The sequence below is a fragment of the Pan troglodytes genome, chromosome 11, assembly GCF_028858775.2.
Source record: "Pan troglodytes isolate AG18354 chromosome 11, NHGRI_mPanTro3-v2.0_pri, whole genome shotgun sequence".
NCBI classification, from domain to species: Eukaryota; Metazoa; Chordata; class Mammalia; order Primates; family Hominidae; genus Pan; species Pan troglodytes.
Window position 1 is genome coordinate 96,906,940 of NC_072409.2, and position 22,536 is coordinate 96,929,475.

Sequence of the window (22,536 nt, forward strand, 5' to 3'; positions counted from 1 at the left end):
GGCCTCCTCACTTCCCAGATGGTGGGGCGGCTGCGCAGAGGCCTTCTCACTTCCCAGATGGTGGGGCGGCCAGGCAGAGGTGCTCCTCACTTGCCAGATGGTGGGGCAACCGGGTGGAGGCACTCCTCACTTCCCAGATGGTGGGGCGACTGGGCGGAGGTGCTCCTCACTTCACCGATGGTGGGGCAGCCAGGCAGAGGCACTCGTCACTTGCCAGCCGGGGCAGTGGCCCGGCAGAGGCACTCCTCACATCCCAGACAGGGCGGTCGCTGGGCAGAGGCACTCCTTAGATCCCAGACGGCTGCATCCCTTTATTTTAAGCCTGTGTGTGTCTTTCCACCTAAGATGGGTTTCCTGAATACAGCACACAGGTAGGTCTTGACTCTTTATCCAATTTGCCAGTCTGTGTCTTTTAATTGGAGCATTTAGCCCATTTACATTTAAGGTTCATATTGTTATGTGTGAATTTGATCATGTCGTTATGATGCTAGCTGGTTATTTTGCACATTAATTGATGCAGTTTCTTCATAGCATCAGTGGTCTTTACCACTTGGCATGTTTTTGCAGTGGCTGGTACTGGTTGTTCCTTTCCGTATTTAGTGCTTCCTTCAGGAGCTCTTGTAAGGCAGGCCTGGTGGTGACAAAATCTCTCAGCATTTGCTTTCTGTAAAGGATTTTATTTCTCCTTCACTTATTAAGGTTAGTTTGGCTGGATATGAAGTTGCAGGTTGAACATGTCTTTAAGAATGTTGAATAATGGCCCCTTCTTCTGGCTTGTAGGGTTTCTGCAGAGATATCTGCTGTTAGTCTAATGGGCTTCCCTTTGTGGGTAACCCGACCTTTCTCTCTGGGTGCCCTTAACATTTTTTCCTTCATTTCAACCTTGGTGAATCTGACAATTACGTGTTTGGGGTTGCTCTTCTCATGGAGTATCTTTGTGGTGTTCTGTGTACTTCCTGAATTTGAATGTTGGCCTGTCTTGCTAGATTGGGAAAGTTCTTCTGGATAATATCCTGAAGAGTGTTTTCTAACTTGGTTCCATTCTCCCCATCACTTTCAGGTACACCAATCAGACATAGATTTGGTCTTTTCACATAGTCCCAAATTTCTTGGAGGCTTTGTTCATTTCTTTTCACTCTTTTTTCTCTAATCTTGTCTTCTCACTTTATTTGATTAATTTGATCTTTAATTGCTGATATTCTTTCTTCTGCTTGATCAAATTGGCTATTGAGGCTTGTGTATGCTTCATGCAGTTCTCTTACTGTGGTTTTCAGATCCACGAGGTCATTTAAGCTCTTCTCTACATAGGTTATTCTAGTTAGCCATTCATCTAACCTTTTCTCAAGGTTTTTAGCTTCCTTGTGATGGTTTAGAACATACTCCTTTAGCTGGGAGAAGTTCGTTATTACCAACCTTCTGAAGCCTACTTTTGTCAACTTGTCAAAGTCATTCTCCATCCAGTTTTGTTCCCTGGTGAGGAGTTGTGTTCCTTTGGAGGAGAAAGCGCATTCTGGTTTTTGGAATTTTCAGCCTTTCTGCTCTGGTTTCTCTCCATGTTAGGGGTTTTATCTACCTTTGGTCTTTGATGTTGGTGACCTACAGATGGGGTTTTGGTGTGGATGTCCTTTTTGTTGATGTCGATGCTATTCCTTTCTGTTGGTTTTCCTTCTAACAGACAGGTCCCTCAGCTGCATGTCTGTTGGAGTTTGCTGGAAATCCACTCCAGAACTTGTTTGCCTTGTATCACCAGCAGAGGCTTCAGAACAGCAAATATTGCTGACTGAACCTTCCTCTGGAAACTTCATCCTTGATCGGCACCCACCTGTATGAAGTATCTGTCAGCCCCTACTGGGAAGTGTCTCCCAGTCAGGCTACATGGGGGTCAGGGACCCACTTAAGGAAGCAGTCTGTCCATTATCAGAGCTTGAATGCCATGCTCGGAGAACCACTGCTGTCTTCAGAACTATCTGGCAGGGACATTTAAGCCTGTAGAAGCTGTCTACTTCCTTTTGTTCAGATATGCCCTGCCCCCAGAGGTGGAATCTAGAGAGGCAGTAGGCCTTGTTAAGCTGTGGTGGGCTCTGCCCAGTTTGAGCTTTCCTGCCTCTTTGTTTACACTGTGAGCATGGAACTACCTACTCAAGCCTCAGCAATGGCAGATGCCCCTCCTCCTACCACGCTCCAGCATCCCAGGTTGATCTCAGACTGCTGCGCTAGCAGTGAGAAGGCTCTGTGGGCATGTGACCTGTCTAGCCAGGCACAGGAGGGAATGTCCTGGTCTGCTGGTTGTGAAGACTGTGGGAAAAGTGCAGTATTTGGGCAGGAGTGTACGGTTCCTCCAGGTATAGTCACTCACGGCTTCCCTTGGTTAGGAAAGGGAAATCCCCCAACCCCTTGTTCTTCCTGGGTGAGGCAATGCCCTGCCCTGCTTTGGCTCGCCCTCTGTGGGCGGCACCCACTGTCCAACCATTCCCAATGAGATGAACCAGGTAATTCAGTTGGAAATGCAGAAATCACCCGTCTTCTGCGTCAGTCTCGCTGGGAGCTGTAGACCAGAGCTGTTCCTATTTGGCCATCTTGGAAGTGCCTCCTAAATTTGCCTAGATTTTTTTTTTTTGGGTTTTACATATGAGATCATGTCATTTGTGAACTGAGATAATTTTACCTCTTCCTTTCCAATTGGATGCCTTTTACTATGTTTTTTTTCTTGCCTCATTTCTCTGGCTAGAGCTTTAAATACTATGTTGAATAGAAGTTATATATGTGGGGATCCTTATCTTGTTTCTGATCTTAGGGAAAAAGTTTTCAGTTTTTCATCATTAAGTATGATGTTCGCTGTGAGTTTTTCATCCGTGGCCTTTATCATGTTATGACGTTTCTATTTCTAGTTTAGTGAGTGTTTTTTTTGTCGAGAAAGGATGTTGAATTTTATCAAATGCTTTTTTTGTAGAGATGCATATTGAAGTACAGTCATGTGCTGCTTAAGAACATTTTGGTTAACAAAAGACTGAATATATGATGATGGTTCCATAAGATTTAATACTGTATTTTCACTGCACGTTTTGTATGATTAGATACATAATTGCCTACAGTAATCAGTGTAGTCACATGCTGTACAGGCTTACAGCCTAGGAGCAATAGGTTATACCATATAGCCTAGGTTTATAGTAGGTTGCACCATCAAGGTTTGCATAAGTAAACTCTGAGATGTTTGCACAATGACGAAATTGCCTAATGATGCATTTCTCAGAATGTATCCCTGTCATTAAGTGGTGGATGGCTGTATATAAGGATGATTTCTGGGACTTACTTTAAAATACTGCAGCAAAGAAGAAAAGGGGATTGATAAAGCAAGTGTGGCAAAATCTGGATAATTGTGAGGAATGGATGATACTTATTTGGGGATTCATTAAATGATTTCTACTTTTGAATAGGTTTGGACATTTATATAATAAAACTTTCTTTTCTTTTTTCTTTTTTTGAGATGTAGTTTCACTCTTGTTGCTGAGATTGGAGTGCTGTGGCATGATCTTGGGTCACTGCAACCTCCACCTCCTGGATTCAAGCGATTCTCCTGCCCCAGCCTCCCGAATAGCTGGGATTACAGGCGTACACCACCACTTCCAGCTAGTTGTTGTATTTTTGGTAAGATGGGGTTTCACCACGTTGGCCAGGCTGGTCTCAAACTCCTGACCTCAAGTGATCCTCCCAATGTGGCCTCCCAAAATGCTGGGATTACAGGCAAAAGCCACCACACCCAGCTTATATAAAACTTTTGGAAAGGAAAAATTTTATTAAAGTTCTCTATATTGTGTTTTTATTTTCTTTATTTTTGTGTTTGGTATGAATGTGCAGTGGTTTCTAAACCTGAATTATTTGTGGGGACTTTGAAAAAACTGTAGATTCTGTGAATAGATTCATCAGGCTTGGGGACTTTGTCCCTGGAAGTGACTGGGATGCAGCCAGGTTTAGGAATCATAAACAGGAGTAAGGCTTAAAAAAGGGAATAGCAGCAGCATCCCCTTGTGTTCTTTCTTGCAAGCTAGGAGAACATTCTTCTTTAGTGGGAGAGGAGCAGGGCTTGGAATCACAAATTCTACTTCAGACAGTAAGCCTAGGTGACCTTGGTTGGACGGATAACTTTTTAACCGCTTTGGGCTACTTCAGCCTTGGAAAAATTAGGAGGCTGACCTAAGACCTCTAGAAAGTTCCCTGAATTAATTATCCCACAAATGAGACTGGCTGATGCCAGCTTCAGCCTGAGAGAGAGATAGATACTGATCGCTAGAAAGGAGAGGATTAATATGGAATAATCCTGTGTACTTAAGAAGAGGATATTGACATGTCTGCATTAGGTTAGGTTTTTAGACAGGGAAATGATTACAAATCCCCAAAGGTATTTTTGGGGGGAGAAAAGGGAGGGAGAATCTTGTTTTATTAGTTAATTTATTTTTGGTGCTTATTTATTTAAATAAGCATAAGTAGTAGAAGTGTGACATTTTATAGTTATTTTCTACATTTCAAAAAGAAAAACTCAGTCTCTTCCTGGATGGTCTAATGGAACCACAACCTTGACATATTTAATAAAGTTAAACATTGCACAAGGAGCTTTTCTTTTGAGGCCTTTAAGAATGTTCAAACATGTCTTGTTAGCTCACTAACAGGTCCAATTGGGATGTAGAGGAGATGCTGGCAGCCTATCAGATCCTGAGGCCCCCAGGCACTGAGATTAGCCCCAGATTGCATCCTGGGGGTTAGTGTGGAACTGCTAATAGCTTTCGGTCTTTTACAATCTAGAATTCAGAGGGGAAGGGATCTTAGGGACTTTGGGGGCAGCCCTTCCTTTTGTAGATGACAACTAAGGCCGGGAGAGGAGGACTGCTTACCCGAGCAGAGTGCTCCTGCTGAGCCCAGGCGGTTTCCATTTCCCGGGGTCTCTGTTAGGATTGCAGCACCTTCAAAACATTTAACATACTTCCCTGCCGGAAGCCACATCCTTCAGTGGTGACACCCAGAAACAACCCCCTTGGTCTTTTGCTTGTTTTGGAGAGATGCAGCATGACTGCTTTTATTGTTACAACACTGGGTGGTCTACCAGTGAGCACGTAGTATAAATAACAACTAATAAATAATTTTACAGCAAAAGTCCTAAATCTTTCCAGATAGTGCACTGGTGCATGGCTGTCAAATGCCAGACAGATCCTAAGAAAACAGTAACTTTAACCCATCCATCTTTTACGTACATGGCACATTGTTGTCATAAAATTTTCCTAAGGTTTCAGTGGCTTAAGGGAGAAAATGTACATGTAAAAACACACGTACACAAACACACCCACATATGCATAGCTACCCTTGCTGGCGGCATGATCACTTCCATTTTTTAAACATGACTGCTTGACACCTGTCTGAATTTTTCCTGTATTTTGGCTACAGTAACCTATTTTATTTTAGTGCAGTAAATTTGAACAGACTTGATATTTTTTGATAAAAGGATTCCCTAATTTTTTCATTCTGGGCCATACTTTAGCATTGTTTTAGTGTCAGAAATGATAAGTTGATTTGGTTTAACTCATTTTGTAGGTTCGCCTTTCTTTTCAACCTCTTGAAAGCCAGGTACCTGAGTTATGTGCTACCAAGACCTTTGGTATTTCAGCTGAGTTGGGGGTTAGGATTCTGGACTTATCCCCCTCCCTGGAATTTCCCAAGTTTTAGCTGCTTCTCTTGTAAATTGGGGATGATATTGATGGCATAGGGTGACTTTAAGGATTGAATATGGTAGCTTACATGAGAACCCCCCAGCCTAGGGTCTCCATATGAAGGTCTTGATGACTGTTGGTTCGCCTTGCCTTCTACATTCTTACCTTATACCCCCTTTCTGTTGAAATCCTACCCACAGCAGAGCCTGTTCTCTCTTGAAGCCATCTGGAATGGAAATAAAAGCTGTGCTCCTCTGTGTTTTCAGTGCACTGTAACTTGTACCTCTCCTGTACAGTCTTTGATGCGATGTCTTTCACTCTGGTGATTACATGGGACATGTCTGCACCTTCTCACCCTCCAAGCTGGCTGAGCCATAAGAAGGAAAGCTGACTGAAGGCAGAGGCTGAGGCTGAGTCCTGTAGCTTCTGCAGGATTAGCGCAGTGCTGGCCACGTAGCAGGCATGATCATGGATGAGCCCTCAACAGATGTGAGAGGTAATTGTTTAATATGTTCTTAATGAGAACACATGGACACAGGGAGGGTAACAACACACATCGGGGCCTATCTGGGGGTGGGGGGCAAGGGGAGGGAGAGCATTAGGACAAATACCTAATGCATGCGGGGCTTAAAACCTAGATGACGTGTTGATAGGTGCAACAAACCACCATGGCACGTGTATACCTATGTAACATACCTGTACACTCTGCACATATATCCCAGAACTTAAAGTAAAAAAAAAAAAATTGTTCTGGCTGGGCATGGTGGCCCACACCAGTAATCTCAGCACTTTGGAAGGCCTAGGTGGGCAGATCACCTGAGACTGGGAGTTCAAGACCAGCCTGACCAACATGGAGAAACCCCGTCTCTACTAAAAATACAAAATTACCTGGGTGTGGTGGTGCATGCTTGTAATCCTAGCTATTCTGGAGGCTGAGGCAGGAGAATCACTTGAACCCAGGAGGCAGAGGCAGGAGAATTGCTTGAATCTGGGAGGTGGAGGTTGCGGTGAGCTGAGATCATGCCATTGCACTCCAGCCTGGGCAACAAGAGCTAAACTCTGTCTAAAAAAAAAAAAAAAAGCTCTTAAGTCATTAGAATATACACACTCATGAGATCGTAGTCATCTCCCTCATTCTTTCTTCTTCCAATGTGCCAACGTCTGTCTCCAAACTCTCTCACTTGGAGGTCCTCTGCCCTTCACTTTGGCCTCCCTGAGGAGGTGCCAGGTTTATAGAGTAGTGGTTAACTGCTTGCAACCTGAACTTCCTAGCTGTGTGTTATGGATTGAATTGTGCCACCTCAAAAGATTTTGAAGTCCTAATGCTCCAGCCTCCAAATATGATCTTATTTGGTAAAGAGTCTTTACAGAGGTAGTTGAGATACCATGAGCTCATTAGCGTGGGCCCTAATTCAGCATGAGTAGCATCCTTATTAAAAGAGAAAATTTGGACACTAAGACAGACATGGACAGAGGGAAGACAATGTGAAGACACAGGGAGAATCCCAGCTGCAAGCCAAGGAACACCTGAGCCTCTCAGAAGCTCAGAACAACACATGGAGCAGAATTTCACCCACAGCACTCACAGGAACTGACACCTTGATTTTTGACTTCTAGCCCCTAGAACTGTAAGCCAATAAACTTCTGGTTCAACCACTCAGTTTCTGAGACTTTGTTATGGCAGCCCCAGGAAAGTGATATGTAGTGGGGAATAGGCAACTTTATAAATCTTTTCAGCCTGATTTCCCTTATCTATAGAATGGGATGTTGTGACAAATCACACCTATCTCATTGGGGGGTTCTGAGGATTAAATCGTGCCTGGCATTTTGGGATAGACCTTAAAAAATAGCATTCATTCAATGTTATCATTCATAGACTCTGACTTGCTCATTCCTGGAACACTTTTAAACTTAGTAGTCTCTTGAGTCTTTACAGACGCCTCTTCAAGCAGGGTTTGGTAGCCAAAGTTCTCAAAATCTTAGTGTAAAGCAGCAGTCCTCCAACTTTCTGGCACCAGGGAATGGTTTTGTGGAAGCCAATTTTTCTGTGGACTGGCAAGTGGGGGTAGGAGATAGTTTGGGGATGATTCAAGTACATTACATTTATTGTCCACTTTTTTATTTTAATTTTTTAAAATTGTACTTTAAGTTCTAGGGTACATGTGCACAACGTGCAGGTTTGGTACATAGGTATACATGTGCCATGTTGGTTTGCTGCACCCATTAACTCATCATTTACATTAGGTATTTCTCTTAATGCTATCCCTCCTCCTCCCCCCCACTCCGCGACAAGCCCCAGGGTGTGATGTTCCCTGTCCTGTGTCTAGATGTTCTCATTGTTCAATTCCCACCTATGAGTGAGAATGTATGGTGTTTGGTTTTCTGTCCTTGTGATAGTTTGCTCAGAATGATGGTTTCCAGCTTCATCCATGTCCCTGCAAAGGACATGAACTCATCCTTTTTTTATGGCTGCATAGTATTCCATGGTGTATATGTGACGCATTTTCTTAATCCAGTCTGTGATTGATGGACATTTGGGTTGGTTCCCAGTTTTTGCTTTTGTGAATAGTGCTGCAGTAAACATAAGTGTGCATGTGTGAGTCTCGCTCTGTCACCCAGGCTGGAGGAGTGTAGTGGTGCAATCTTGGCTCACTATGACCTCTGCCTCCCAGGTTCAAGTGATTCTCATGGCTCAGCCTCTCGAGCAGCTGGGATTACAGGTGTGCACCACCTTGCATGGCTAATTTTTGTGTTTTTGGTAGAGACAGGGTTTCACTATGTTGGCCAGGCTGGTCTTGAACTCCTGACCTCAGGTGATCCACCTGCCTTGGCCTCCCAAAGTGCTGAGATTACAGGTGTGAGTCACCATGCCCCGCCTTGTGCACTTTAGTTCTATCATTATTATATTGTAATATATAATAATTATACAACTCACTGTAATGTTGAATCAATGGGAGCCCTGAGCTTGTTTTCCTGCAACAAGGTGGTCCCATCTAGGGATGATGGAGACAGTGACACATCATCAGGCATTAGATTCTCATAAGGAGCACACAACCTAGATTGCTTGCACACGCAGTTCACTGATAGGGTTTGCACTCCTATGATGCTGCTGATCTGACAAGAGGCAGAGCTCAGGTGGTAATGTGAGCAATGGGGAGTGGCTGTAAATACAGATGAAGCTTCACTTGCTCGCCTGCCACTCACCTTCTGCTGTGCAGCCTGGTTCCTAACAGCTTACGGATTGGTACTGGTCCATGGCCCAGGGGTTGGGGACCTCTGTTGTAAAGCAAATCGTATTTGTCACCCAGGCTTGAGTGTAGTGTTGCAAACATGGCTCACTGCAGCCTCAACCTCTGAGGTTCAAGCAATTCTCCTACCTTGGCCTCCCAAAGTTCTGGGATTATAGGCATGAGCCACGGTGTCCTGCTAGGAATTTAGTTCTAATTAGGGGTTTAATTTCCTGACAGAGTTCTCAGCAACAAGCAAGTCAAATCTGTAAAATTGTCCCATTGTCATGAGTTAATGTGTGTTGACTTGCTCTCTCTGAGGTTGCCATTTTAACTGGGAGCGTTTGTTATACCCTTTGAATATCTTGATTTTCTTGCTTTTAAATGCCGGTCATTATAGGCTATAGGAAGTAGGGTGTGGATTATTTGGTAGTTGTTAGGAAAAAAAAAAAAATCCATGACTCCTGCTTGGTGTGCGCAGGGTAGGCAGCACCGAAATCAAATGTAGCTTCAGTCTGCCACCGAGCGTAGCTGTGTGGCATTGGGCCAGTTGCTTAATCCTTTGGAACATCTGTTCTCTCTCCTTTGCAAAATAAAGGTGGCAATACCTGCCAAGAGGCAGTTTTATGGTTCAAGTAAGATAGCATAGGTAAAGAAACTCCTTTTGTATGTGGTGCATATTCAAAAATAATTAATTCCTTTTCTCTCATCTCCCTCGGTCCTCAATGGTTACAATCTGTAAGAGCAATGGCTGAAATGTTGGCCACTTCACTCATGATGTTGAAGTTCCTCTTGGACAGGTAAACAGCTTATCATGTCCCTCAAGTTGTACACCATGAAAAGCTGCCTGCTACCTACATGCTGAGAACCCACTTGGAGTGACACAGTTCAGATTAAAGACTTTATTTCAACATGGTCTGAAGTGAATTTGATGTTCCACTTCTTAGCTCTTTTAGTGATTGTATAACTTATGAGTTGTTTATTTTTTTTTTAAAAGCCTGAAAGTACTAAACATTTGAAGAATGAAGTATCACGAGATGGGTGTGTGTGTATGTGTGTGCATAATGGCTAAAAAAGTAAATTTCCTTTAGCTCATGCTCTGTATGAATTGGTCATCTGTATACATTAAATGTATATTTTTGAAGTTCTCTATGATAAATCTGCATTAGTAACTATGGCTATTTGAGCACTTAGGCTTCAGATAACATCAATATACCTAAAAAATTTCAAAGCTTTTTATAAACATCAATGCAGACAGTATTAATATCTATATAAAACAGGACTTCAGTTTGAGCTTAATTGAATTAGTCGCTTGGTATCCGATGTAGGAGCCTGCTCTTCAGTTTCACTTAAAAGCAATAGGGAAGGAAAAGAAAGAGGCATCGAATGTTCTGTTTTGGCATCATTTTATTTGTTTTACTAATTTGCTAGTCTCAGAGCCATTCTCAGATGATGCCATTAAAAGGAGGTGGGATATTTGCCATTTTCCAAGTAATGATAGATGATAGGAGTGATCAGTCATACCCTATTTTGACCAATATAACTCATTCTATAGCTCTTTTTTTTTGGTCCCTTTAAAGTAAAATGATCTTACTTCTTATTAAAATAAAAAGGCATACATCCTATAGGGGAAAGTTCACAACACAGAGGTAGTTCCCAAAGGTTTTTATACTCCCCTCTGATTAATAATTATTTTCACAAACTATGCCCAGGTACACCATGATTTGGGTTGCTGTATGATCTGGAAGCCAATGTAAAGTGAATCATTATAAAGCGAATCATATTTTCCCATAGGAGTCTAGTTTTAATTAGGGGTTTTATTCCTGACAAAGTGCTCAGCATCACATAAATCATACATGTGGTTACTAATATATTATAAAAGTAAAGATACAGCAATTTACATCACTGTAATAATTTAAAATAATAGCATTATACTCGTTGTTACATACAATGGACATGCATATAGTGCATACATTGATTATCCAAAGGGCCAAAGTGCTTTATAAAATATACATTCAACGTATAAAATGCACAGCTTTGCCATGATTTAATGTATATGAAAGAACTTAATAAACTGTAGAATGCCATACAGATGTAAGCTGAAATTTTATTAGCCTTGTGCATATAGCTTAACATAATACATACACATAAAGACATTCCTAAATGTCTAATTGGGAACACTTTTGCTCACCTTAGGATTTGGAAGGACATTTAGGGGTTTGGGTGACTCATAGCCCTGGATACCTAGGGAAATTTGAATGGATGCTTTTTTGTTGTTAATGTTTATGCTTATATGTTCTGTTTCAAAATGTTTTCACTTGTTTCATAATGTAATCCTTTTTGAAGAGTAGGACACTGATGCTCACAGAAGATGCTGTGCTCTTTATCACTGATAAATGCTTTTTTATTGCTGATACTCACTTTCAGAGCCACTTTGTGGCTAGGAAGTTGCAAAACTCAAACTAAAATCTGTGACTGCTCATTCTGTGCTTTTTCAAATAAGCTGTAAGGGCCTGCTGTTTTCTCCGTAGTTAAGCAGTTGCTAGTAAAATTATTTCAGGGATCTTAGAGTAGTGTTTAAAGAAGTTGGGATTACCCTTGAAGGGAACCATTACAGTGCTCATAGAAGACTTCAGTCATCAGTTATGAAGATGTAGAGAGGAAGAGCTGGGTTTTTTTTTCTTTTTGTTTTTTTTTTTTTTTTTTTTTTTTTTTGAGACAGGGTCTCACTCTGTTGCCCAGGTTATAGTGAGGTGGTGCCATCTCTGCTCACTGCAGCCTTCACCTCCTAGGCCCAAGCAATCCTTTCACCTCAGCCTTCCAAGTAGCTGGGACTACAGGCATGTGCCACCACACCTAGCTAATTATTTTTTTTTGTAGAGATGAGGTCTCCCTCTGTTGCCCAGGCTGGCCTTGAGCTCCTGAGCTTGAGCAATCCTCCTGCATCAGCCTCCCAGAGTGCTGGGATTACAGGCATGGGCTACCATACCAGGCCCAAGGAAGAGAATCGAGTTTTTGCTATTGCTTACCCACACCCTTGCCCTCATAACATTACTGAATACAGGAGGTCACAGGAGGCTGAGCAGGTGGACTACCTGAGGAAATCACATCGAAAGGAAAAGCTGGATCATATTTCCTTGCCTTAGCATATTAGTTAAGTAATACTAGTCTGTGCTGCAGTCACAAATAAACTCTGAAATCTCAGTTATAATGAAGATTTCTTAATCATGAAAAATCGAAGACTCTCTTTGTGCCATGGCTAAGTGATCAGGGCTGTTGCCATCCTGCAGTTCTGTCATCTTGGAGTTTGTTCTTGGAGTATGAGGAAGAGGGAGAGAAAACATGCGGCTCTCCCTGGGTAAAGGGGTGAGATCTGAAGTTTCCCAGTTCTTCTCTGTGCTGAGATAATTGGCTTCTATAGCAATGAAATCATGACACTGTCTCCAGTAACATCCTTGTTAATCACTTGAGAGGACTGTGCCTGACAATCACTTTGCTGTTTTTTTGTTTATTTAATAAACATTCATGGAGTGCTTGTGTGCAAAGCATTGGGTTGAAAAGTTGATTCAATGCAGCAATTTGTTCCAAGGAATCATCTGAATTGTGTTGTGTCTATTAACCGTCATTTCTTTATCTGGGACACAGCTAGCCCACATGAAGTCTTTATGCAAATTAGAAACAGGCACCCCTTCCTCAATACATTTTACTTCCATTTGTCAGAAAATTGTCATGCTGATTTTATTAAAACAATGCCCTTTGCTGTTGTCCCCAAAACATTGTCAAAATGAATATACAACCTAACAATGTCTTTGAAGTGAACAGTGTCCTCTTAGATGTGTCACTCTTGTGCAGTATGCAACCTGCACAACTGTATGTGACAGCCTTTGCCCCCTTGCTTCCTACTATTGAATCTTTCTGGAATTTTGTAGATATTTTCAGGTAAATTTTTTTTCAGTCTTTGTAGACACGATGATGAGGAACCGCCCCCCCTTTTTTTTTCTCCTTTGGAGAAGACTCCTTGAGTTCTGTTATGCTACAGGAAAAATGTCACTTCTTTTCATAAGGTCAAATTTCCATTTTATTTGCTGTGGCAAATACTATCATTCATCTTAAATCTGGTTTGTTTTAAAATTGTGTTTACCTTCCTCGATTGGTCTCTCTGTTCTTTGACCACTTACTACATTTTGAAAATACAGTTATCCTGTTAAAATAGTTTGATTTTATTAAAAAAACTTTTACTCAAATAGGACCTTAATGGAATATTCTAAGGGTGATAAATTCCTGCCCAGGGGCTAAAAGATTTTGACATTATTAGGAAAAAAGATTTTCTGTTTGTCTGTGTATGAAAAAGACCAACCCAACAGGCCATGCCATTATTTGTTAAATGAATAAATGAATGGATACATTGTGAAGGATATGTAGTAGTAGCTGTAAATGAATTGCTTTTTAAAAAATCTGTGTTATTATTGCATATTATCACAGAAGGACCCAAAGCTAGAAAAGCCCATTAGTATTTCTTTGAGTTAACGATCTCTGCTAAGAATGAAAGTGCAATCATGTGTAAAGAAAGGATAGTATATTTTAAAAAATTCCAGGCCTGGTCTAATTGTGCTTTGATTACTGTCTCTAGGGAGTAATTCTTACTTCTTGGTAGGAAACCATGAGCAAGTCTGACCATTTGGTTTTGTGAAAATAAACTTTGTTTAATTTATTGACACGTTAGACATACCTGCCAAATTTTCTCATGCTTTTTCCCTGACATGTGTCTTGCCTGATGGAGTCACTGTAATGCAGTCTATGTGTTTTTAAAGAAATTATGTTTTGCTAAGGAATGTATCAAAATTGTTAAACCATGTTGCACCTTGTTCTCATTAGTCTTTGGAATGCAGCTGCCGGAACAGAAAGGGCAGGGGAGGCGGAGTGGTGGCTCTGCGTGCTCTCACCTCCTTTCCTTGCAGAGGCCCTTGGGCTCCATCGTGAGGTGCTGGGTCTCTGCCCATCCTTGGGCAGCTTTGCCAGGAGAGTACACTCGAGGAGCCCTGTAACTCCAGTCAATTGCTGCTCTGTTTAGAAAAAGCCAACAAAAAAATGAATTTTACCTCTATGTACAACCTAGCCAGCTCTGATTGCTACACTGTGTGCATAGGCATACCTTGTTCTACTGTGCTTTGCTTTATCGCACTTTGCAGATAGTGTGTTTTTTTAATGTAGGTTTGTGGTAACCCTGTGTTGAAGAATTCTGTCTGCTGTTTTTCCAATACCATGCGCTCACTTCATGTCTCTGTCACATATTGCTAATTCTCACACTACTTCAAGCTTTTTAATTATTATGTCTGTTATGGCGATCTGTGATTAACCTTTGATGTTACTATTTAAATTCTTTTAGGGTGCCATGAGCCACGCCCGTATAAGACAGCAAACAACTGATAAATATGTGTGTGTTCTGACTACTCCACCAATCGGCCATTCTCGCATCTCTCTCCTTCTCCTTGGGCCTCCCTATTCATTGAGACACAGTATTGAAATAGGGCAAATATTTGAAATTAGGGCAAATATTTGAAAATATCTGAAAATAGGGCAAATATTTGAAATTAGTACAAATAATTGAAATTAGGGCAATTAAAGCACTTAGTGGTTTCTAAGTGCTTATGTGAAAGGAAGAGTCGCACCTCTATCACTTTAAATCAACAGCTCAAAACAATTAAGCTTAGTTAAGGGCATATTGAAAGGCAAGACAGGCTGAAAGCTAGGCCTCTTATGCCAAACAGCCAAGCTGTGAATGCAAAGGAAAAGTTCTTGAAAGAAATTCGAAGTGCTACTCCAGTGAATGCATGAATGATGAGAAAGCAAATAGCCTTATTGCTGATATGGGGAAAGTTTTAGTGATATGGGGAAAGTTTTAGTGATATGGAGAAAGTTTTAACAGCCACAACATTCCCTTAAGCCGAAGCCTAACACCCAGAGCAAGGCCCTAACTCTTTTCAGTTCTGTGAAGGCTGAAAGAGGTGAGGAAGCTGCAGAGGAAATATTTGAGGCTAGCAGAAGTTGGTTCACAAGGTTTAAGGAAAGAAGCCTTCTTTACAACATAAAAGTGCAAGTTGAAGCAGGAAGTGCTGATGTAGAAGCTACAGCAAGTTATCCGGAAAATCTAGCTAAGATCACTGGTGAAGGCAGCTATTTTAAACACAACAAATTTTCAGTGTAGATGAAACAGTTATCTATTGGAAGAAGATGCCATCTAGGACTTTTATAGCTGGAGAGGAAAAGTCAATGCCTGGCTTCAAAGTTTCAGACAGGCTGACACTCTTGTTAGGGGCGAATGCAGCTGGTGACTTGATGTTGAAGCGGATGCCCGTTTACCATTCTGAAAATCCTAGGACCCTTAAGAAGTATGCAAAATCTACTCTGCCTATGCCCTATAAATGGAACAGTAAAGCCTGGATGATGGCACATCTTTTTACAACATGGTTTTCTGAAGATTTTAGGCCTTCTATTGAGACCTACTGCTCAGAAAAAAGATAACTTTAAAATATTACTGTTCATTGACAATACACTTAGTCACCCAAGAGCTCTGATGGAGATGTATAAGGAGATGAATATTGTCTATCCCTGCTAACATAACATCCATTCTTCAGCCCTGGGTCAAAAAGTAATTTCAATTTTCAAGTCTTATTTTTAAGAAATATATTTTGTAAAGTTGTAGCTGCCATAGAATGTGGTTAACCCCTAACAAGAGTCAGCATGTCCTTTGAAGATTCGAAGCCAGGCATTGACTGGTATTGGCCTTCTGGAAAGGATTCATCATTCTAGACGCCATTAAGAACGTTAGTGATTCGTGGGAGTGGGGTGAAAATATCAACATTAACAGGAGTTTGGAAGAAGTTGATTTCAACCCTTATGGATGACTTTGAGGGCTTCGAGACCTCAGTAGAGGAAGTCACTGCAGTTGTGCTGGTGATAGCAAGAGAACTAGAATTAGAAGTGGACCCTGAAGACATAAATTACTGCACTCTCATGACAAAACTTAAATGCATGAGGAGTTACTTCTTATGGATGAGCAAAGAGTGGTTTCTTGAGATGGAATCTACTTCTGGTGAAAATGCAGTGAACATTGTTGAAATAATAGCAAAAGATTTAGAATATTATAAAAACTTTTTGGTATGGTTTGGCTCTGTGTCCCCACCCAAATCTCATCTTGAATTATAATGCCCACATGTCGAGGGAGGGATCTGGCAGGAGGTAATTGGATCATGGGGTGGTTTCCCCCATGCTGTTCTCATGATAGTGACTTCTCACAAGATCTGATGCTTTAAAAGTGTTTGGCAGTTACCCCCTCGCTCTGTCTCCTGCTGCCATGTAAGACATGCCTTGCTTCCCCTTCACCTTCTGCCATGATTTTAAGTTTCCTGAGGCCTCCCCAGCCATTGCAGAACTGTGTGTCAATTAAACCTCTCTAGTTTATAAATTACTCAGTCTCAGGTAGTTCTTTATAGTGGTATGAAAATGGACTAATACACTTTGTATTTTTGCTCCTTTTTTTTTTCCTTTCCTTTTTTCTTCCTTGAATAACCTCTCTGCTAATGGTCCGTCTGGCTAACTCTACTTAGCCCAAGCGTCACCTCATGTTTGAAGCCCTTCCTGATTTCCTCTGCTGATTTAGGTGCCCAGCATCTTTAGTATTCACACTAAGCTTTATGAAATACATCTATCAAAACAATTACCTTGTAGCATAAATACTTGTTTCTCCTGACTGGACTCTGAAGTCTAAGACTGTAGCTTTTAGTTTGTATCTCCATAAATGATCACAGGCTTGGTATATAGAAATTCAGTGAATGAATTAAGGTAAGATTTCCAAGATATGTTACTCAGCAAGTCTTCAAAAGCAGTTATGCTCAAAAGCAGACATCTCTACATCCAGTGAATTAATGTAGGTGAATGTAATGGCTTTGGTAAAAAAGTTATCTGAGTGAAAAACTAATTGAATTGTTTGGTCAGCCTCAGCTTATTGCTCTCCCTCCCAACTGACGTTATATACAAAGTCACCAGAAGGAAAGGTTTGCTCAGAGTAACCCCTTCTGCCATGGTGACTCTGTTGGAAGTCATCCAGTGACACAAGTCCCTGGAGGCAGCAGCTCTTGTCCCGGGTCCTTTCGTTTTGTGTGTTTCATTGTACTTTGCAGAGCTTTTCCTAGGAGACTGGTTGCCTGCCCTGACGTGTCAGAGCTCCTGGCAGGGCCCCAGATTTGGGCTCCCTCGGACACCTTCTCTGGGGAGGGAATTTTATTACCCAATAAAAATTGCCTCGGAATTCCAAGAAATGTGACATTGAAATTCATCAGGCTGTTTTATAGTGAGATGTTTTCTTGTCTTGGTGCCTGGGACTAATGGCCAATGGGTTTACATTATCTCTAGATTTGGGGGCAACTGTATCTTCATTGGTTGGACATCTTAGTATTGAGGATTGTGGCAGGTTTTGGCTGAGCTGGGTGGAGGGGCTCTGAGTTCCTATCCTGCAAGTCACCTTGGTGAATGAAGATCTAAGGTTCTCAGAATGGAGGGAGAACACAGAGTGAAGCATGTGAGGGGCTGTCAAGGGTACTGGTCGCTCTGGCGTGGTCTGGGAGGCCTAGAGAGCAAGGAGCCTGTGCTGGGATGGTGTTTTCTTCATTCTCTTGTGTCAGGGTCCGGCTCACCCAGGCTGCAAAGCCAAATGCCTTTAAACTTGAGTGTGGCAAGATGTAGAGGAAAAGGGTTTTGGAGTTGGGGAGAGCTGAATTGAAATCTTGGTTCTGGCACTTATGGTGGGCCCTTGGGCAAGTTGCTGAGCCCCTCTGTTTAGTTTTTCTTTTGTTTTGTTTTTTATTTTTTATTTTTTTATTCACTTGTGAGGTGGGGCCCCAATTCCTGTGAGCCTGCTGTGAGGATGCAAAGTGAGAGCATTTTGGCAGAGCTCCTGGCACATTCCAGGCCCTCAGGAGTTATCACCCCCATTTGTGAATGCCTGTTCTAAAGATATATTAGAAAAACACAGAGGCACAGAAAAGGAGAGTGGATTTTTGTTTTTGCATGCTGGCTTAGTGAAGTGGCCAGAATCACTAGTATGACATTGATGCTGTGAGGGCTCTGGGCTCTGTGTGAGGGGCTTTAGCCTGGCCTCTTACCCAGAGGATCTGCTCAGGGAGCCCCTCTGGAAAAGGGGGTAAGGGTCAGGAGGAAGCCTGAGTTCTAGTGTTTGCTTTGCCACCAACCACATGTATGACCTTAGATAAATCACTTGCCTCAGTTTCCAGACTTGTTTGGAAATTGGTGTGGACCAGTTCTGAAATTTAATAGACATGAAAGTATTGTTATGAGACTATTAGAAAGTATTTTATAACTAAGAGTGGGGGTGGGTAGGGGCTTTCTCTTCCTTTCTTTCCCTTCTTTCCATTAACAAGGTATTTAATTATCGCAATCACAAAGAAATAACCTAGAAGCACTGTGGAGAAGCACTACCGTTAAAGTGATTTCTTGCAGAGGTCTTCAGGTTTATTTCCAGAGTTTCCTTGGAAAGACTTTGAAGTTGGTTTAACACTTTACACCTGCTTTGCTGTCAGGTATTGATTGGGCTAGCGGCTGGTCAGATTTGAATTTCACAAATCCGTGCGTCAATTTATTCCTTAGCACTTAGGTAACGCTCTACCAGGATAAGCACATTTTAAAGGTGAAAATCTCCCGACAATGTAAAAAATGGAGGTGGGAAAGAATGGAAGGTAACATACCAAGATGTTAACTGATGGATGAGCGGTGAGGGTTCTCGATGAGTTTTTATTTTCCTTATACTCTTCTGTGCTTTCCAGGCTTTTTTTTTTTTTTTTTTTTCAGTTTTTAAAAAATATGCTCCTCCTCCCACAAAGCAAATGTGGTGCTATTATTTAATATTATAAGACATAGAGGATTTAAAAAGTTTCTGACTTGCCAGGAAACTAAAGAGGGCTAGTATATCTGGAAAATCCCAGAAGGCAGGCAGGGCCCAGCCAGTCTGAAACATTTCTTTAGCCCCAGCCTGGTGCACACCCTCCTCCTCCTCCGCCTCCTCCTCCTCCTCCTCCTCCTCTTCCTCTTCCCTCCTTCCCTCCCTCCCCCCGCCACTACCTTGCTGCTCAGATCTGGGACAAAACATTCTCCTTCTGGCAAGGCCTTCCTTAGGAAGGAAGTCACATGCCAGTTTTGGTGAGCCTGGAGGATTAATGAGCTGCTAAAACTCAACTTCTTCATCTCCTGAAGCTTCCTTTCAAACTACAGATTCCAAATATGACCTACCACAGCCATATACCACCTCCCACTATACTTCTGATTTGTATGCTTAAACACACACTCCCAAAAAGTGCCTAAATTCCTACTGTGGAGTCTGGGAGTTTGTCAAAAGGTGCCAGAAACAGAGCTTTATGAATGAGCTCAGCAGTCTCACAGCATGAAAATGACTCTAGAATAACCCAGTTTTCAGGCCTCTGCCTAAATTAAGCTTTTTAATTATTCTAATTTGTTAATCATGAAGAATAAACACTTGAGCAAGTCAGCATGTTCAAAAATCTGAAGTCCTTTCCTTTCTCAAGTAGACTCCCTTTTCTAAACACCCCGTTTCAGAAAGTTATACCACCAGGCTCTGTTTCCCCTTCTTTCACTTGCCCGGTACAGTCTATCACTAAGTCCCGGTGAAATGTCTCTTAACTCTTTATTTTCTGTTTTTCACACTTTAGTGTAGGTCTTCATCATCTCATAGCCAGACAACTGCTATTGGTTTCTCCACTTCCAGACTCTTTTTAAAAAAAGAAAAATGAGGTCTTTCTCTTTTGCCCAGGCTGTAGTGCAGTGGTACAATCATAGCTCACTGCAGCCTTAAACATCTAGGCTCAAGTGATCCTCCTGCCTCTGTCTCCCTAGTAGATGGGATTATAGGCATGGGCCACTATGCTGGCTCCAGTTCTAGGCTGTTATCCTCTCAGCCCATACACTCTTGCTGGAATAATCTCCTTGGAAAATAGAGCTGGTGAGATCACTCCCAATCCAGAGTCTGAAGTCAACAGCTGAGTCAGCCCTTCCTGGTGTGACTTTCAGCCTCATGCATATCCCCAGGCCAAAGGCTCTGGACTGTCCCACCACGTGCCCCCTGCCTTCTCCCTGAGCCTTTGCTCAAATCCTTCTCTTTGCACAGATACCCCCATTCACCATTGTCCAGTCATGACTGAGGTGTAAAATCTGACCCATTTTCAGCTCTGGTGAAATTTCCTCACAAAGGCTGAGTTTATTACACATTTTTCTACCCTCACATGAAAACAAGTATGTCTTTATTTCCTTCTTCTCAGGTCCATTTAGCATGCTATGGAATTCTTCCTCTTGTTTTAGTAGTATATTCAACAATTTATATAATAATCTGCTCAGTTAATTGGGAAATCTATTTGTGGGGGGAGGCTGCAAGTCTATCTCAATCTTGGGTTTTTTCATATTGTCTAGCCTAGTGCTTTGGACGTATAGTTGCTGTGTATAATTGAATAGTAGACATTGAAACATGGCTTTCAATGAGGTACTAGAATAGATTCAACATATATAATCTAAGTTTCCTTACCTTTATTTGTGAAGAGTAAAAGCAAAAATTTGATGCTATCCCATTTTAGTAGAGGCTTGTGAAATATTCCTTTACAGCTGCAAAGATGCTGAGGCCTTGGAGTCTTTCTTATTTTTCAACTGGAGTAAACTTTCTTTGAAAAGAGAGTAACTTCAGGTCCATGAGAAAGTGGGAGCCCATGAAGAGTTGGGGATTGATAGGGTTTTGGTGTCTGCTCAACATGGGGTTGGATCTTGGCTCTTGGGCAAATTATTTAGCTTCTCTGACGGGACTCAGGTTCTCCATCTGCAAACTGTTGATAATATCTGCCTAAGTTATTTTGCAAATTGGGGATGATGGATGTATGCGTCTACAACAGTGCCTGGTGCACAGTGGGCATGCCAAAAATGCAATAACGGGCAATTATTTTCACAGCCATTATGCAGGATTCAGTTAGAAAGTGGGGCATCTGCAAGTGCAGCTGCAGACTGAAAACCAACTTTATTTCAAAAGCTCACCTTGCACAATGGCTCTTATTAAAATGTGAGATTGTTTATAAAGCAGAAGATTACTTGACAGCTGACCCTGAAAATGGAGTTTGAGCTCAGGCAGGAAGGGCCAGATGTGCTGTGCTATTCCAAGCTGGGCATCTCCTCCCCAGCAGGTGAGCTCTTCAGGCCAGAACAAACAGATGTTTGGTTTTCTGGGGTGAGAAGGCAGGACAGGGTGCTGTTTGCTGTTTCACAATGTGAGTGGCTGTGAAAGGTTGAGCTTTGGGAAGCGTGCTAGGAGCTCTGACACATGCATGGCTTCAAAATGCAGCCTTGAAAAAAATTCATCACTCTTATTGCATTTCCATTGTGGGGTTCGGGGTGGATCCAAGAAAGGACTTGAGAAGAGAATTTGGTCAATTGGAGAGCTGGTAGTTGAGTACGTACCGTGACCAGGCACTGCTTTTGAGCGCTAGGGGCAATGAGGGGAATGGTGACACAGAATTTAATGATAAGATCTAGTTCCACCCAACTCTGGAACAATCGTTTTGGACTTTTTTTTTTTTTTTTGGCAGGGTCTCATTCTCTTACCCAGGCTGAAGTGCAGTGGCATGATCTAGGCCCACTGCAATCTCCGCCTCCCGGGTTCAAGTGATTCTCCCACCTCAGCCCTCCTGAGTAGCTGGCATTACAGGCACACTCCATCATGCCAAGTAAATTTTTGTATTTTTTGGTAGAGACGGGGTTTTGCCATGTTGCCCAGAGTGGTGTGGAGCTCCCAACTTCAAGTGATCCACTGCCTTGGCCTCTCAAAGTGCTGGGATTTACAGCCGTGAGCCACCACGCCTGGCAGTTGTGGACTTTCTTTGAGGAAAATATGTATATACACATGCCATTTTACATACAATTCCAAGTGGCTCATGGGTCCCCTGAAGTTCAAGGAACCCAAGTTAAGAATCATTTATTTAGTAATTACAATCTAGTGGAAAACAAACATGAACTTTAGATTCAGAAACACTTAGTTTAAATTTGTATTCCACCCCTTATCGGCTATATATCTCACCGAACGAAAGATCTTGGATGATTTAACCTCTGTAAGCCTTAGATACCTCCTATGTAGATGAGAATAATAGCGGCAGCATCTGATGAGGTTGTAATGAAGATGAAATAAGTTAATAAGCACAAAAGCTATTAGCAGTATGCCCAGCATGTGGTAAATGATCTACACATGGTAATAAAATTATTACTAGTGAGCCTGCTATAAGGGAGACACTGAAGTATGGCAGATTAATTCCTATTGGCATCTGAGAAGAAACTATGAACCACAGTTTTCAGTTGAGGTTTTGTATGTAAAAGAATTGTGAAAAACAGCATGGTGGGAGTTTCTGTTACAGGCAACAAATTTATTATAACGGTCTCATGCCAGTTTATAAGAGAAGGCAACCACAGCGGGATTCCATAGGGATGTTTCAGTGGTTATATAGTCCACGAAGATGACCTCATTGGATGGAATAAATCTCTTTCAGTGACAGCTAAAT

General features: G+C 41.9%; 1 protein-coding gene across 2 annotated transcripts in view; it reads left to right on the top strand.

Annotated features, from left to right (window-relative positions):
* Nucleotides 1-22,536, top strand: part of SAXO1 (stabilizer of axonemal microtubules 1) — a 114,161-nt gene that overhangs the window by 36,248 nt on the left and 55,377 nt on the right. The gene's annotated exons all lie outside the window — the stretch shown is intronic.